The sequence below is a fragment of the Sciurus carolinensis genome, chromosome 17 (assembly GCF_902686445.1).
Source record: "Sciurus carolinensis chromosome 17, mSciCar1.2, whole genome shotgun sequence".
Classification (NCBI taxonomy): Eukaryota; Metazoa; Chordata; class Mammalia; order Rodentia; family Sciuridae; genus Sciurus; species Sciurus carolinensis.
This window is the reverse complement of record NC_062229.1, coordinates 27423895-27441794: the sequence shown is the minus strand read 5'-3', so window position 1 is coordinate 27441794 and position 17900 is coordinate 27423895.

Genomic DNA, 17900 nt, shown 5'->3' with positions numbered 1-17900 from the left:
CGAATGATTTGAGGATCTATAATCCAAACTACACCATGCTGGTGGTTTTGTGGGCTCGGAGGGGCAGTGCCAGCAGCTTCCCTGTGCTGGGGCCCTTCCCTGGCCTGGTTGAGTCTGAGACTGCTGCTGGAGCAATACCAACAGAGTCTACAGATGAGATGTACCCTCAGGCACCCCTGTGTCCTCAGGGAGAGAAGGTGGGGGCCCTCCCTGCAAAGGGAAGACTTCCTGCCTGGCTCCCCCTTCCCAAGGCTGGGGTTCCAGCATCTTGCAGGGTCAGGGCTGGGCCTTGCAGGCTCCTGCTTTACATAGCTTTTTTTCCTCCCCTGTCCCCCTTGATCTCTGGGCTTCCATGATGTCCTCAGGGTCCCCTTCCCTCCCACTTGCTATTTCTAACCTCTGGCCCCAGTGCCTGGCAGCTCTTTAGAGCTGGCTCACATTTTCCCCCAAAAGTTGATCTCCCTGTATGGGCTGTAGGCAGGTACCCCGTGGCTTCTCCAACTCTTCACTGGCACCGGGGTCTTCCATGGCCCCCTGCAGCCTGAGTGGACCTGGTGGCCAGGCTGGGTCCTGGCCTGTCAGGTCATACTTCAACAAGCAGAGGTCAAAGACAGGTGTAGGGAACTAGCAGGGAAACCCTGTGCCAGGAGTTGGATTCCCTGCTTGTACATGTCCTCTGTAGAGGTGGGCAAGGGGGTCCAGACAACGGGCGGGGCACTTGTCAGAATGGTCACTGTAGCTGTAGTTGGGCATGGCCAGCCCCTCTCCTGGGAGGCCCTGTGTCCCTGGTGCTAAATGCTGTCTTCATCTTGGGCCCATGTTGAGGGGAACACCTTTCCAGCCGGACCACAAGGCCAGAAGCAATAATGGAACCTCAGCAGTGCTGGTGTGGATAGGGGTTCTTGTTTTACCAGCCTTTACATTTTCTTTTTATTTTTAAGACAAATTGCTGAGTACCCAGATGTTGGAGTGAGGGGACCAGGGCATCATAGCTACTTCCCAGGGCTGGGGATCTTCGCCTGCAGTGGAGACCTGCTGGGATCACTGTGCAGCTGGTCTTTTTGGTCTGTCGGACCACATCTCAGGTCTAGAGCCTGGGCTGCCTCCGCCCTCAGCTCCCCTGGGCACTGGTCTGGGGCCAGCTGTGGGGATGGTGAAAGTGTGAGGTGGGCCTCCAGCCCCTTAACCACAGTTCCAGGAGCCAGGACTGGGGTCAGAACCTGAGCCTCTGACCCTGGCTCGTGCTGCCACAAACTCCACTATGCCCTTCACAGAGGCTTGGTGGTGGCAGAAAGGACGTGCCCAGGTGTGTAGCCCCTGGATGTCTGGTCCTGTGTAGGTGCCCTGCAGCCCCAGAGTGTGGGGGACAGCAGGGTGCAAGTGAGAAGAGCGAAGGGGAATAAAGTCAGTACAACTCCTGTCCCGTGGCCTCTTCTTTACACCTTGCTGCACATGATCAGCAGCTCCACTCCCAGGCCCCACTGGCATCTGCACCCTGGAGCATCGCGGGCCTCTTCTCCATCCTGTAAGGGTGGGCTCGGCTTCACAGAGCACCAGAGCTGAGACAAGGACTGGGTCAGACAGTGAGGGACCTGAAAGGAGAGGTCCTGGGGTTACTGAGGTCCTAGCCCCAATGGCAATGTCCCCAGGAAGCCAGGGCCCCTGCAGGTGTGGTTTCCCACAAGTACCAGGCATGGAGCCCCAGGACGGTAGGGACCATTCTCTCCCATCCCTGTGCTCAGCCCCAGGAATGCTCTGAGAAGCAATATGGACCTATCCCTACCTCTAGCCCCATCAGTCCCTGGGGACCTCTGAGGATTATTTCATGGCACAGCTAATATATGTAGCTTGCTTTCTGTGCTGGATGGAATTCTAGGCCCTGGAGACATACAGTAAATGAGGCTCCTGCTTTTGAGACACCTACCCCTGGATACGTTCAGCAGGGTCAGACAGGACCTCCTGGGACTGGGAGGGGTCCGGGAGAGAAGTCCTTGTGGGCAAGTCCATTGACCGGCCAGAGAGAAGGCACAGGTTCCCAAGAGGTTGATGTTACCTTTGCACAGTCCCACTTCTCTGAAAGCCACACCCTCAAAACAAGACTTGCTGAGAGGCCCGGGTACTTCCTGTGAGGATTCTGCATGTTTCCACTCTTCTCTCGCCTCTCCGTGCATCCTTTTTCCTTTGGCTACCTGCCCTCTGTCCCTGACCCCCACCCCCACCCCTCTAGATGCTGCATTTTCACAATATTTCCAACTTCACACAGAGCCTTGGGCCACAGCAGAGGCTGCTGGTGACAGTGGCTTGCAGGTGGTGGCCGTGGTAGTTGGCATATCCGGAGGGCTTAACCTTCACCTGGTTTTGCCCTTTGGGACCCCTCTGGCCCTGAAGCCTGGTTGAGAACAGCAATAGCCACTGGGGGAAGTTGGACTTTTTGTCCTTCTAGAGTATGATAGGCATCAGTGAGAAAGGAAGTGCACGCCCCTGGCTTAGTGGGGTCCTTGGGCCTACACCCCAATTATGTGGCTTTTCAGAGCGATGGCTGGTAAAGAAGAGATCAGGCTGGGTTCTGCTGCAGGGACAAACCACGTCCACACCTCAGTGGTTCAACCCCCGGCTCCCAGGGCAGGTCCAGGGCAGGTCCAGGGCAGACGTTCTCCAAGAGCTGCTCAGAATTCCAGACCCCTCCGATCCTGGGGCTTCGCCATGTTGACAGAGTGACAAGAGCCCCCGGGGGAGACAGAATGGGGAATGATGGCTTGACCTTTCAGGGCTGCCATCCAGAGGTGACATAATGACATTTCTGCTTGTCTATCATATCTGAAGTTCCATGGCCACGCCTTGCTTCAAGGGGACGTGGAGATGCACCCCTGCCGAGTGGCCAGAAAGAAAAGAGCCCTGGAAACACAGGCAGCAACATGCTCTCTAGCGGCCAGGCTGCTGGGGAACCAGCCTGTGGAGCAGATTTCTAAAGTCTCTGGAGGGTCAGCGACAAAATGGAAGAACAGCATCTCCCAGGGATCTGGCCGACTGGAGGTGGGATGGACCCACTCGGTTCATCCACAGATGACAGACTTGGGGCCTTATGCAGAGCAGGGAAAGGGGGTGGTCCACCCATCCTCTCCCATATCTCCAGCGAGGGAAAAGCAGCTGGGCTGGACCACTTCTGGAGCCTGTCTTCTCGCCCTTGCCTGAGTCCAGCTGAGACACTCTCTGGAAAACCCTGTGGCCAAACCAATCTTCATGCATCCTGGGGGCCTCTGCCAAAGACCACAGCTGTCACAGAGTGGGAACACTTTACAGTGACCCCTTACCCCACAACCTCCTGGGGTGTCTGAGGACCTCAGAAAGCATAGGCCACTATACTTTCTAAAAGCCACTAAAAGCAATGGAGCCAGGACTTGAACTCAGGTTCGTCAGGCACCAAGGCCACATTCTGCACAATGCTACGTCCCCTCCACTCAGCACAGAACTGGGCTCACCGTAGCATTCAGGAGAACCAGGGATATTGTTTTCAAATGATAGAGCCCCTTAGCAGATTTAAGCAGAAAACAACTTGATGGAAGGCATTAATTAAATCTTAGGAGAACCAGAGACTTAATCTCTGGGGTTCCATGGCCAAGAACAAATTCAAACTACCCTGCAGGACTTGCCCCAGGGAGGTTTAGCTGCCACACCTGCTGGGAACTAATGGCACTGTAGGTTGTACACAGGAGGCTGTCTTAACGTGCCCCAAACTAACACCCTCTGCTCCCCACAGAGCTGGGGTCTGACTAGTGCTGCTGCTTTCATTTCCTCCCATCTGAATCCAAGTCCCACATGGGAGTGTCAATCGGCAGATCTGGCTCACATGTTTATACCCTAGCTGCAAGGCAGGCTGGGAAAGCAAGTGATGACTTCCTCTTTGGACAGGTGGAACTCACAGTGCAGTTCATTCCCAATAAGAACAAGGCTGTCCCAACCTGTTGGGTGCCATGTCACAAACATGAAACCACCCTCTAGCCTTTTACTGCCCAGCAGCAGCAAAATCCTCTTCCATACAACAGGAACAACACATACACACACACACACACAGACTCTTGATGAATATTCTTCCTCATAGAAATGCATCTTCTCCCCAAAAGGGGACAGTGTAATTTCTCATTGCTGACTGCATCTATCTCCAAACCCAGAATCTGCTGGCAATAACTGCTCCTATTCTAGCTCAACTGTGATCCTGTTTTTGTGTTTTGAAACACATGGACTCTATTTAAATGTGAGCACCACCAACCAAACCCTTTATAAATCAAAAGGGAAAAGGGAGGAGGAAAAAAGAAACTCATTAAGATAAATACTTAAAATAGCTAAGCTATGGAACCAACCTAGGTGCCCTTAAACAGATGAATGTTTAAAATAAATGTGTTATTGTGGGGGGGGGCCTCTCAGCCACGTCCCGAGTGGATGAGAAAAGGGTTAACTGCCGGAGGATGGTGTTGGCTGCATGCCACTTAATTACCCAAAAACTTGTCTACTCGATAAACACACAAGAGCCAATACTATTTAAATGAGAGGGGGCATGATGGGTCTGGCCATACCAGCTCTGGCCTCTAATAACAATAACCTGGAGTAGCCCAACTCTCTTTTATTTATAGATAGACAGGTAAAGGGGGCAAGATTGGGAGGAGCTTCTTCTGTGATGGACAGGATAGGGTGGAGTTGGGGGAGCCATTTTCTCAGGGAAACTAGACAGGGAACCATTTGATTTTGCTAGATAAGGATGGTTTCCCACATCTCCCCCTTTTTAATATTATTTAAAATGCAAATGATGGGCAGTTATTTTGAGACTCCGGATCTTGGTTCTGAGAGCTGCTCTGAGGACCTGGCTCTTGGTTCTGAGGATATGGCAAACTTACAGTTCAATAGAGCTAACATGGCTACAAACACTGTGATCTAACTTCTCCTTGTTGTCCAATCATCCTTTCATCCTGTTAAATCAGATTCCTCGTTTGTCCCCATGATGGCATTTGGAGTGTTTGGTTCACTTGGTTCTTCATCTTCCTTCTCCTCATTGACTTCCTGTTCTCCCTGAAGGTCAGGGCGAATGTCTCTGGATCGGTTTTCAACCATTTGAAACTTGGCTCCAGGTCCTTCATGCTTGATGGCATGTTCAGGTACTCAAATAGGGCGGAATGCTCCCTCTGAAAAGAGAGAAGCACGGCCTCTCCCCCCACTATTACTGCATCTGGTCCTTTCCACGGTCCTGTCTGTAAATCTTTCTAACAAACTAGATCCCACGGACCTGTCACAGCAGAAGACATATGTCTCTCGGCTACCGTGTGACCTTCAGAATCACAATTTAAAAAGTTTAAAACAAACAAAGCATGATTAAGGTTATTTTGCAGGGTCTTATCTCCCCCTTTTTGTTTTTGTAATTGTAGCTTAATAGATAAATGTGCTCATTCTACAATAACTTGACCTTGAGGATTATGAGGAATACCTCTTTTGTGTTCAATACAAAATTGGTGGCAAAACTATTGAAAAGAAGAACTAGTATAAGCTGGAGCATTATCAGTTTTGATCTGTAATGGACAGCCTAATACTGCAAAAGCAACTAGACAAAGAGAAATAACATGTTGGGTATTCTCTCTTTCATAGCCTCCAGTCTTTACTTATTCTAGAGGGCTAACACAAGCGTACATCTCAAGTTATATTTAACTATTGTTTCTTTTTTAAACCCAAGAATGGCTATGTTTTGCTTTTAACTGTTTTGCTAGGTATTTAAGATCAAGCTGGTTGAATTGACCTGTTACTGTCTGTTAAGAATCAGCTGAGTTCCCACAGAGGTGCTCATGGGGAACTCGAGAGCAACTTCTTAGCTCCTTTAGTGCCATTTGCTAGGTAGGGTCTCCTTAATGAGGTGGCTTCCCTTGGAAGCATCAGGGATGTCTTTCTTTTCCAATGACCCTCCTCTGCAGCAGGTGCACTGATTGGCTTTTCATCCTCCAGTGGTCTCATTAATTTCCCTGATCGGGAGGTTATGTGGCCAAGAGTTGCAAAGCTTCTTAGAGAAGTTCTCTTGTTCCCTGGATTCAGGCTGATTCTAGGGCAAGAGCCAAATACTTGTTTTCTTGGCCCCTTTATGTTAGTCTCGATCTCTAAGTTTGATCTTAAACATCTAGCAAGTCGTCTCACCAGTCATAAAGTAAGAGTACTGGGCTTTAACTTCAATGTCTATAACTTTATAGTTACTTACCACCTTTTATTTAATTGGGTTTATATTATCTTATCTGTCCTATAGGTGATGTCTTATTATCTCAAATTAATTTAGGTTGTTCTTGAAGCAGTACTTCTGCAAAACATTAATCAGGCAACTGTTATAGAGTTTACAAGGAAAATGTAATGTTTACAATACAAAGTGGAATTAACAATAGTAAAAACATATTTAGTTTGTGTAATAGCTATCTTGAATTTTGACTGAGCTATACATTATATCCCCTGTTTGATATCACAGTAATTTTACAACAAAAAAACAATCTTTTGAATATAACTTTACATTTCACAGTTTACATACATTGTTTCCTGAGTCTACATGAACATCAGTCAACACAATACGACATTACATCTAAAACATGAATCAAAGAGAGGCTTTTAACTTTCCTTTCATATAGCAAAATGGCACAACGTTTTCATGTTTCATGATATTAACCTTCAAACAAATCAGGCTCTCACTAACTTTTAGAAATGCATTTACATTTTTATCCCATAACATAAAATTTTACATATAGCTTATTGATAACAGGTCCTGTTATAGAACATTAAATGTTATAAATAAATCCCCAATAAAATTTACCATTCTTATAAGTTTACAGACAAGTTTAGTTTGGAGAACAGCAGCTTGATAAATTTTCTGCTTTAAAGACTTTTATACCTGGAAGATATGAACATATTTAATATACAAAGAAGAGTAATAGCACAATTATCTTGATGTTTTTATATTAACTAAGTTTAGTTTTTTAAAGAAAAATTTAGACTTTGTAACATAGTACAATACTCTTAACAGTTGTTATTTAATCATAATTGTACAAATCCTAATTTTTAGGACTAATTTTTCTAAAGAATAAAACGTAACAGACACAATGTTAAGAGTAAATTAGTGTTTTAAAGAAATCCTTGTCATTTGGATTAAACTTTGGTTTATGTTGGTACATTAGTATTTGACCTTAGGAAAAACCTTAAATAGCTTTAATTGATTGTCTCACATACATATAACCAACTTAGTTACACACAAACTTGTTGATATTGCCCTTTATTTACACACAGACTTTCTTAGTACTTTCTTAGACCCTCATGTATTTCATCACACAAAGACTTTCCTACCCAGAAGCATTTTTTTCCTTCTACTAAATATATTTCCATACCTAGAAACTTTTATTTTTCTCTTTCCTATCTCTTGACCCTGTTTTTGTTGACATTCTGAAACAACTCATGAAATTTTTGAATTTAGATAAATTACTCCATTTTAATAAGATAAAAAATTTTATGTTATTTATAGTACTCTAACTGAAACACAGTTGAAATTTTGAATCCCTTTGTATATAGAATTGTACCTGTTAGGACTTAATTCTTAGTAATATTGTTTTTTAGTGATGACACAAAGTAATTTTTTTTTTTTTTTGGTGGTGCTGGGAATTGAACCCATGGCCTTGTGTGTGCAAGGCAAGCACTTTGCCAACTGAGCTATCTCCCCAGCCCCGACACAAAGTAATTTTAAACCCTTTATATATACCAATCTATGAAAACCCCAATAATGTTTAAGTATGTTACCTGTTGGAATTTAAAGAGTTAAGAGTACTTGATGTCATTTAACAGTTAGCATTTTAACTTTTGTAAATTAATCAGATGTCTCTAACAAACACATTTGAGTAATCCCATATATGTCAAATCTAATTTACTGTAAAAACCAAGATATGTATTTGAACAGCATTTGTCATCTCTTACCTGTTGAAGAAAAGTTCTAGAAACAATTAATATTAGACCTTTTATAGACAGCAACATTTTATTAGTTTGACCACCTAGAGACTTTTGTGTTAAGTAATTTTAAAGACATTTTACTTTCATTTGTTTACCCAATTTAAATTGAACCTTTTAAAATCACATGAATTAAAGGTATTTGGATACATTTTTAAATTTTAATTCATAAGCACTCATTATTTATCAATTTTAATATTATGTACATGATATTTAGATGCACGTACATAGACAGATAACCTGATCTATACATAACACAAAAGCAAAGGCCTTATAGCTTTTTATAGGTGAATCTCCATTGCAATGTAACAGACGTTCAAAAACTCTAGTTGAATAAAAAATAGGACTGATCAAAAAAGTCATGAGTTCAAAATATATAGAATTTAAGGAAACAAAAAGAAGAGTCCTGGAAAAATGACACAGCTGTTAATTAATTTAGTAAAGCACCATATAATTTACTTTTTAGTTTAGATTAGTTGGAGTTCAGGTAAAAGATACTTTTTCCTTTTCCCCACCCCCTCTTGGTTTGAGACTTGTCTCCTACTGAGCCTGTGGACTTCTCCATTTACATTTCAATGTAAGCCCTCACAGAGATCTGTAAGGAGCTAAGAGAGAGAGGTTAGTGGTTCCAGCAAAAACTTGATGCCAAGGGCATTTTGATCATTTCTTATTTTCAGGACAGGTTTGAATGTCAGAGAAAATTATGAGACTTTATTTTCCATTACTTTTGAGAATGAAGCTACTATGCTAAGCTCCTTACTGAGATATGCCAATGGCTATTGACCTGATTTGTCCATGGCTGCCTATCTAGCAGTTTTGGGTGAATATTTTTAGGGTTATTTTCCTCTCAGTGACAAACAAGTTAAATCTTGTTCCTTAGGTAAGCTGAGAACAGGGACTTGTAAGGCCCTTTTTTGATATTTTAAAAGCCTTTAGTATGTTTTGGTTCTCATATCAGGGCAGTTGCTCCTTGGTATAGAGTTTTTCAAAGAGGCTACTATAAAGAGGCTTAGCTAATTCCCTATACCCAGGAACCCCAGGCCTACGGTATCCTGTTATCCCTAGGAAGCCTCTGTAACGGCCTTGACATTTCTCCAGTGTGGTAGCACATAAAGGATGCCATCTACATATTGTAGAACAATTATAAATGTTTTATCTCTGAATTTTGTTAAGTCCTTGGCTAGGGTTTGTCCAAACAGGTGAGGGCTATCTCCAAATCCTTGAGGCAACACTGTCCAGGTTAGTTGAAATCCACTATCTGGCTCCTCACAGGCAAACAGATATTGTGATTGAGAGTCTAGGGTACACAGAAAAAGGCATTTTTAAAAATCTAACATAGTAAACCAAGAAGCAGCTGGAATTTCAGATAACAGAGTACATGGATTGCTGCTCAAGACACAAAGTCTGAAAAATTTTCCTCTGGTTTCTGTCAAATTTGGCAAGGGTCTAGAGTTTTCTCTCCCTGGGCAGGTAATTCTCTCCATGCTCTTTGTGCACATGCACTTATTTGAGCATAAGTTTGCAAATCATAAGTCAATTGTCCCAAATCAGAAAATTGTCCTGAGCCGGTAAGCATATTCAAGGTAATCTTAATTCCATTCAGTTTATTAATTTCTGCCTGATCTGACCAATGCTCTATCCAATTAGATTTCCATGTTAAATACTCACCTTTGGAAAGGCAGGGGCTAGCTAGCAGGAGTCAGTCCTTAGGTGGTAGGGCCTCATTACATATTGATTGTAAGAGGCTTAGTACGAATGTCGTGTTTGCTCCATACATAGAGCATGCAGATTTTAACACCCTTAATGTTGTAAAAGGAATAGACACATGAGTTCTTTTTGTTCCCTCAGAATTTTGAGAACTATTTTGCTCAAAAATGGGGTATAATTCCTTCTCTGTCATATTAACAGTGGTAGGAATTCTCGACTTTGTGACTTTAAGTTCTTCCCTAGGAGCCAGACCGGGCACTGGAGCAGGAGATTCAAAGGTAAATCACAGAGATTCCATGCTAGTGCATCTTCCTCCACATCTGAATGCCTTCTGGTCCTCTGATAGAAACTTTGCCCCCACCCTTCAGTATCTCTTTGTCCATGGGAAACTACTTAAGGTTAACTACTAAAAACTTTTAAAATATGTGTCCAGAAGACAAAGAGGTCCTATAGGATGAATATTTCTGACTCTTAAAGTTCTCAATGGCATTTCTAAGTCTGGTGATTAAATCTCCCAAAGTCCATAAATTGAGCAATAAATAAAAGCAAGTTTCTATTACAGCCCAAACTAAATTCCCATAGCCTGCCATTGTGCTTCCAATCCCCATGTTATTTCTCCTCTCATCAAGAGGCGTGGCCCCGAGGGACTCTGCCTGAGCAGGGAGCAGCCATGCTCTGTAGGCTTCCGTCCTTCCTGCCAGGGAGCAGAATCCATGCTGTTTCTGGAGGACTGGAAGCTGAGGTGGGAACACACATATTTAAACTAGCAAACTTGCTGAGTAATTTCCCCTTCTTAAGTTAGAGATTTCCCCTGAATTCCTGATTAGGATGGTTTCTTCTCAGGATTCTAAACTTTTGCACCTCTCTAAGCCAAGTTAGGTCTCAGTCTCATACGGTCACAGGGACAAAGGCAGACCTGCCTGATTGAGTGAGTCTGCAGTATTTAAAGCGACCAGGTCTCCATTCACATTTCAAGAACTGTAGGAGTTGCATTCTTTCTACTGAATTTTCACTCTGGCTACGTATTGAATATAGCTGAATAAATTTATTTTTATTTCTCTCTCTGTAGAGAATGAATTCCCCAGGCTTAATGTCACACAATTAAATTCCCTTTCCTTTCTTACTACTAAACTTATTCACATGTGCGCACTTCCCACGGGAAATGGGCTAATACCTTACCTTTAATCTTTCTTCTAAAATCCTGTTGAACAGTCATTGTTCAGGTGCCAAATGTGGGGGACCTCTCAACCACATCCTGCGAGGATGAAAAAAGGATTAACTGCCTGAGGATGGTGTTGGCTGTATATCACTCTACCCCAAAACTTGTCTACTCGATAAACACACAAGAGCCAATACTATTTAAATGAGAGGGGGCATGATGGGTCTGGCCATAACAGCTCTGGCCTCTAATAACCTGGAGTAGCCCAACTCTCTTTTATTTATAGACAGACAGGTAAAGGGGGCAAGACTGGGAGGAGCTTCTTCTGTGATGGACAGGATAGGGTGGAGTTGGGGGAGCCATTTTCTTAGGGAAACTAGACAGGGAACCATTTGATTTTGCTAGATAAGGATGGTTTCCCACATGTTATATATACACAATGGAATATTATTCAGTCATAAAGAAGAACGAAATTATGGCATTTGCCAATAAATGGATGGAACTGGAGAATATCATACTAAGTGAAATAAATCAATCCCAAAACACCATGTCAAATATTTCCTCTGATATGTGGATGCTAATTCACAATAAGGGTGTGTGGGGAGGGAAGAATAGAAGTTCAGTGGATCAGACAAAGGGGAATGAAAGGAAGCGAGGGGGGATAGGAATAGATAGGATAGAAAACAGTGAAACAAATTGGACATAACATTCCTATGTTCATATATGAATGCATGAAGTGTAATTCCATATCATGTACAATCAAAATAATGGGAAGTTATACTCCATGTATGTATAATATGTCAAAATACATTCTACTATCATGAATATCTGAAAAAGAACAAATAAAAAGATAAATACTTAAATCTTACCCAGATGTTAATTTTAGTTGCCATCTTGACTGAGCTAAGGGATGCCCTGATTGCTGGTGAATCATGACTTCTGGTGTCTGTGAGGGTGTTTCCAGAAGAATTGAGTTGGTGGACTGAAGAAAGAAAATCCATTCTCACCAACATGGGAGGGCATCATCTAATTCACTGCAGACCCAGATAGAACAAAAAAGTAGCAAAAGCACAAGTTCAATCTCTGCTATAGCTGGAACATCTCCTCCTACCCTTGCCCATCAGTTCCTGGTTCTTAGGCCTTTAGTCTTTGGCTGACGCTGAAATGAGTTTTCCTGGGTATAGAATTCTAGGCCGGAAATTATTTTCCCTTTGCATTGTAGATGCCAGTGTTCCTGTCGAGAAGCTCTAATGTCATTTTGGTTGTGGATCCTATATGTTGGCCTGTCCCTTCACCCCAATCCTATCCTGAGTTTTGACCTATTTTTTCCCCTTGGAAATTTTCAGTCTTTGCTTAGTCTCCAGGTTTATTGTGAACCTTCATAATGCTGAATTTGGTATGGATTTTTTTTTTCTCATCCATTAAGCTAGATACTTGGTGAGCTCTTTCAATCTGGGAAACATTCTTAAATCCTGGCTTTAAGCAGTTCCTTTCCACACTTTAAGACATGATCTTGAAGGCAATGATTTTTTTTTAGATAGGACCCCCAAAACACAGGCAACAAAGGTAAAAATAGATAAATGGGATTATATAAATCCAGGAACTTCTGCACAGCAAAGAGAAAAATCAACAGAATGAAAAGACAACCTGCAGAATGAGGGGAATTTTTGCAAATGGTACATCTGACAAGGGATCGACATCCAGAATATATAAAAAACTAAAAAAGCTGAACACACACACATACACACACACACACACACAACCCTGATTTAAAAATGAGCCAAAGAACTAAACAGACAGTTATCAAAAGAGATGTGCAAATGGTCAAGAGGTATGTGAAAAAAACACTCAATTTCACTAATCATCAGGAAAATGCAAATCATAATCCTCATGCGCTATCACCTCACCCCAGTTAGAATAGCTATCATCAAAAAACCCAAAACAACAAATGCTGGCAAGGATGTGGGGAAAAGGGAACTCTCCTACATTGTTGGTGGGGTTGTAAATGAGCACAGTTGCTATGGAAACCAGCATGGAGATTCCTCAAAAACTGAAAATAGAACTACCATAAGATCGCATTTCCAGTTTTGGGTAAACATCCAAAGGAGATGAAATCATTATGCCAAAGAGATACCTCTTTTCCCAAGCTTACTGTAGCATTATTTCTAATAGCTAAAATATGGGTGAGGTTTTATCAAACTTCCCTTTTGTATGTCACACTTGGGTGTTGAGTCTGAGTATTCTGTCCTTATCCCTAAATGTTGAAGATACTCTCCTGTGAGATTCCTCAGAAAACTTGGAATGGAACCACCATTTGACCCAATTATCCCACTCCTAGGTTTATACCCAAAGGACTTAAAAACAGCATACTATAGTGACTCAGCCACATCAATGTTTATAGCAGCTCAATTCACAATAACAAAACTATGGAACCAACCTAGATGCCCTTCAACAAATGAATGGATAAAGAAAATGTGGTATGTATACACAATGGAATATTATTCAGCCAAAAAAAAAAAAAAGAATGCCTTAACCAGACACAGTGGTGCACACCTATAATCCCAGTGACTTGGGAGGCTGAGGTGGGAGGATTGAGAGTTCAAAGCCAGCCTCAGCAAAAGTGAGGTGCTAAGCAATTCAGTGAGATCCTGTCTCTAAATAAAATTCAAAATAGGGCTGGGGATTTGGTTCAGTGGTCAAGTGCCCCTGAGTTCAATCCTGGTAGGGCTGGGGATGTGGTTCAGTGGTCAAGTGCCCCTGAGTTCAATCCTGGTACTCCCCACTCCAAAAAAGAAAGAATGACTTTATGACTTTTGCTGGTAAATGGGTGAATCTGGAGATTATCACTCTAAGTGAAATAAGTCAATCCCCCCAAACAAACTGTAGGTTAATTGCAGATGCTAACACACAACAGGAATGGCAGAAGAGTATAGAAGTTCCTTGGATTAGACAAAGGGGAAGAGACGGGGGATGGGAATAGGAAAGACAGTGGAATGAATGGGACATAACTTTCCTATGTTCACATATGACGACATGACCAGTGTAACTCCACACCATGTACAACCACGAGAATGGAAAGTTAGACTCCATGTATGTATATGTCAAAATACACTCTACTGTCATGTATACCTAAAAAAAGAACAAATAAAATTTTAAAAAGATACTCTCCTGTGTTGTTTTTTATCATGTATTAACTTTCTTTTTTTAAATTGGAGCATTATAGTTAAACATAGTAGTTGGATCCTGTGTTTTTTTTTTCTAAAAGCTTTATAGTATCAAGTTTTGCACTTTTTAAAAAATATGCTCATTTATTTCATCCTCTGAGTCAGACCCTGTCCAGACTGCTGTGTGTGTGTGTGTGTGTGTGTGTGTGTGTGTGTAGCTGTGGTTAACACACACGCCTGCTTGTTTTAACCGTGACTGAGTGTTCCCTTCCGTGGCTGTAGGTGCACAGACACTGTTCTGCAGCCTTCACCACCATCCAGCTCCCGAATGTTTTTGTCATTCCAAACTGAAATTTCATGCTTGCTAAACACTAATTTCCCATCCCATTCCCATCCCAGGCCCTGCCAACCACAGTTCTACTTTCTGTCTCTGTGAATTCACCTCATATAATATTGTATCATATAATATTTGTCCTTTTATGACTGGATTATTTCACTGAGCCTAATGCACTCAAGTTTCACCTAGGTGGTAACATGTGTCAGTATCTTCTTCCTTTTGAAGGCTGAATAATATTCCAGTGTTTGTATATACTGCATTTTATGTATTCATCCATGGATGAATATTTAGATGATCTTGGCATCCTTGTTGAAAATCATTTGATCATACATGTGAGGCCTTATTTAGGGGCTTTCTATTTGATTCCATTCCTTTTCAGTCTATTCCATTTCATTTCATTGGTCCATGTGTCTGTCTGCATACTCGTACCATACTGTTTTGATTACTGTAACTTTGTAGGAAGTCTTGAAATGAGAAAGTGTGAGATCCCCAACTTTGTTCTTCTTTCTCAAGATTGTTTTTAGATATTTTACATCTCAAGTTTATGTTCCAACTTGAGTGCATTTTTGTATGCAGTGTGAGATCTAGTATTAAAGTCTGTTTGTTTGGGTCTATAGTTTCTCTAGCACCATTTGTTGTAAAGGCTGTCCTTCCTCCATTAAACTGCTTCTGCACCTTTGTCAAGTTTAGTTGAGCATATTTAAATCTACTTCTGGGTCCCATTGATCTGTGTCTAACCTACGCCAAAACCGTGCAATCTTAATCACTATAGCTATATAGGAAGAATTGATATCAGGTAGAGTGATTCCTCCTACTTTATTCTTCTTTGTTAGGATTATTGTAACGATTACAGGGCCTGTGCCTTTCCATATATAGAATAAGCTTACCTATGCTGATTAAGAACTTTGCTGGTCAGGTGTGGTGCATGCCTATAATCTCAGCTACTTGGGAGGCAGAGGCAGGGCTATCTCAAGTTTGAGTCCAGCTGGGAAACTTAGCAAGACTCTGTCTCAAAAAAATAACAAGAACTGGGGATGTAGCTCAGCAGCAGAGCATTTGCCTAGCATGCACAAGGCCCTGGTTTGATATCTGCAATATCATAAAAACAATAACAAAATTTTCTGATAATTGTAATGGGCATTGAATTAAATTTGTACTTCAATTTGGAAAAATTGATTTCTTTACTCTGTTGAGTCTTCCAATGAATATTGTATACCTTTCTATTTAGATCTTCTATGATTTCTTTCATCAACATTTTAAAATTTTTGGCATATAGATCCTATGTTTTGTCACTTTTATGCCTGATTTTAAATTTTCTTTGGAGTGACAATAAATGATATTGTTTTAAATTTCAGTTTCTACACACTGTTAATAAGAAATGTAATTGATTTTTGTGTTGGTCTTACATCCATCATCTGACCTTGATAACTCATTTATCAGTTCCTGGAGTTTTCTTGTTAATTCCCTTGGATTATTTCATCTTTATTCCTGAAAGATAGTTTTATTGGATATAGAAGCCATGACTGAAAATTCTTTCAGTCTTTGAAAAATGTTGTGCCACTTTCTTCTGCCTTACATAGTTGCAGACGAGAAATCTGTTTTCCTTTGATTTGGCAAATTCTAACTCCTCTCCCACCCCATGGTTAAGGTATTGCTTAACTTGCTTTCAAGATTTTTATTTGTTGCCAGGTATGGTGATGCATGCCTATAATCCCAGCAGTTCAGAAGACTGAGGCAGAAGGATTGCAAGTTCAAAGCCAGCCTCAGCAACTTAGTGAGACCCTAAGCAACTCAGCAAGTGCCTTTCTCTAAATAAAATATAAAAAAGGACTGGGAATGTGACTCATTGAAAAAGAGTCCTTGGATTCAATCCCTGGTACAAAAAAATACAGATTTTTAAATTTGTCTTTAGCTTTTAGAAGTTTAATTATGGTATGTTTTGTTATGAATTTATGAGTTCAGAGGTTTGCTCAGCTTCCTCAATCTACTGAATTGTGTCTTAAATCTTGGAGGTTTTCAGGCATTTCTACTTCGATTAATCTTTTAGCCACACTCTCTTTCTCCTCTCTTTCTTGGATTACAATGATACGAATATCGGATTTTACTACTGTCTCATGGATCCCTAAGACTCTATTCACATCTATATATTTTCACTGTATTTTCTTTCTGGTGAAATTTTCTTTCTTTCAGATTGGGAAATCTATTGTTCTGTCCTTCATTGCAATGATTTTATCCTCTGTCACCTCCCCTCTTCTACTGAGGCCATCCAGGAAGTTTTTATTTCTGTTGTATTTTTCAGTTCTATCATTTCCATTGGACTCTTCTATATAACTTCTATTTGCCAAGATTTTCTATTTTTAAATTTTTATTTTTGGAGAATTTTTAAATTATTGAAGTCTTTTATGACCTCTGCTTTAAAATCCTTTCCAGATAATTCCAACATATGATTCATCTTGGTGTTGGCATTAGTTGATTCTTCCATGTTCAAATTGCGGTGTTCCTAGTCCTTGGTATAATGGGTGGTTTTCAATTGCATCCTGGACATTTCAGTCATCATGTTAGGAAATTCTGGTACTTAGGTTGTTTTGGTTTTTTTTTGTTGTAAGAGGTAGTCATCTTGTTTAAGTTTAGAATGCAGGTCCTGGTCTATTCTTGTGGGCTAAGACTCAGAAGAATTTAACTGTCAGAACCTGTGTAATGTTACTTCCATCACTTGGTTTATCTGATGGTACTGTGGCTCACAATGGCTCCTGCTGGTGCTGCCTGATGCCAAGAGAGGTTTCCTTGGGCAAGCCTGCCCGCTGTCTCACGGTGGGAGAACTAAGTCTCTAGTCCAGTGTGAAAGGAGAGCACTTCTCCTGGCTACTTATTGTTGGGAGCTTCTGACTAATCCCCCTTGCTGGTGGTGCTGGCCTGGAGTTGATGGACATATTCCTGTTCGACTTGCAGGAGAAATGAATCTTTCTGGGCTGCCTCTGTTGCTAGGCTGGGGGTCAGGGACATCTTCTCTTGGGGAGCATGTAAGACACACTGCTGCTGAGTAGCTCCTTCCTTCTCAGGGTCCCAAACCAATTCATTATTCTCTTGTCACCTTTGAGAGTTATGCTTTGACTACATTATTTTATGGTTGATATTTGTACATTACCTTGTCTAAGTTGTCTTTTCAATTATTTTTAATAGTGGAGGACCAAAACATTCATCAAAAACTCAACATATGTGAAGGGACTCCTTAAATGGACAGCTTCACTGTAGGATGATCTGGCCAGGTTGTGTTTTAAAGGTCACTCAGATATTGCTGTCTTTGTTTTTCCTCTTGGGCTGTCAGATCAGTCGATTTCACTTCCCTGTCTGGAGGGCGTAGCTGGGTTGCCAGCCTTCTGGGAACCGAGTGGGAACGGGAGCTCTCCACTTAGGACCTGGAGTTGCTTGTGATCACCCAGCTTTCACATGGTATCCTCACCATCAGCCCTGCTGAGTGTCCTTCAGTCAAGAGCTCTCTACTTTGTCTTCTCCAGAATCTAAATCTTTC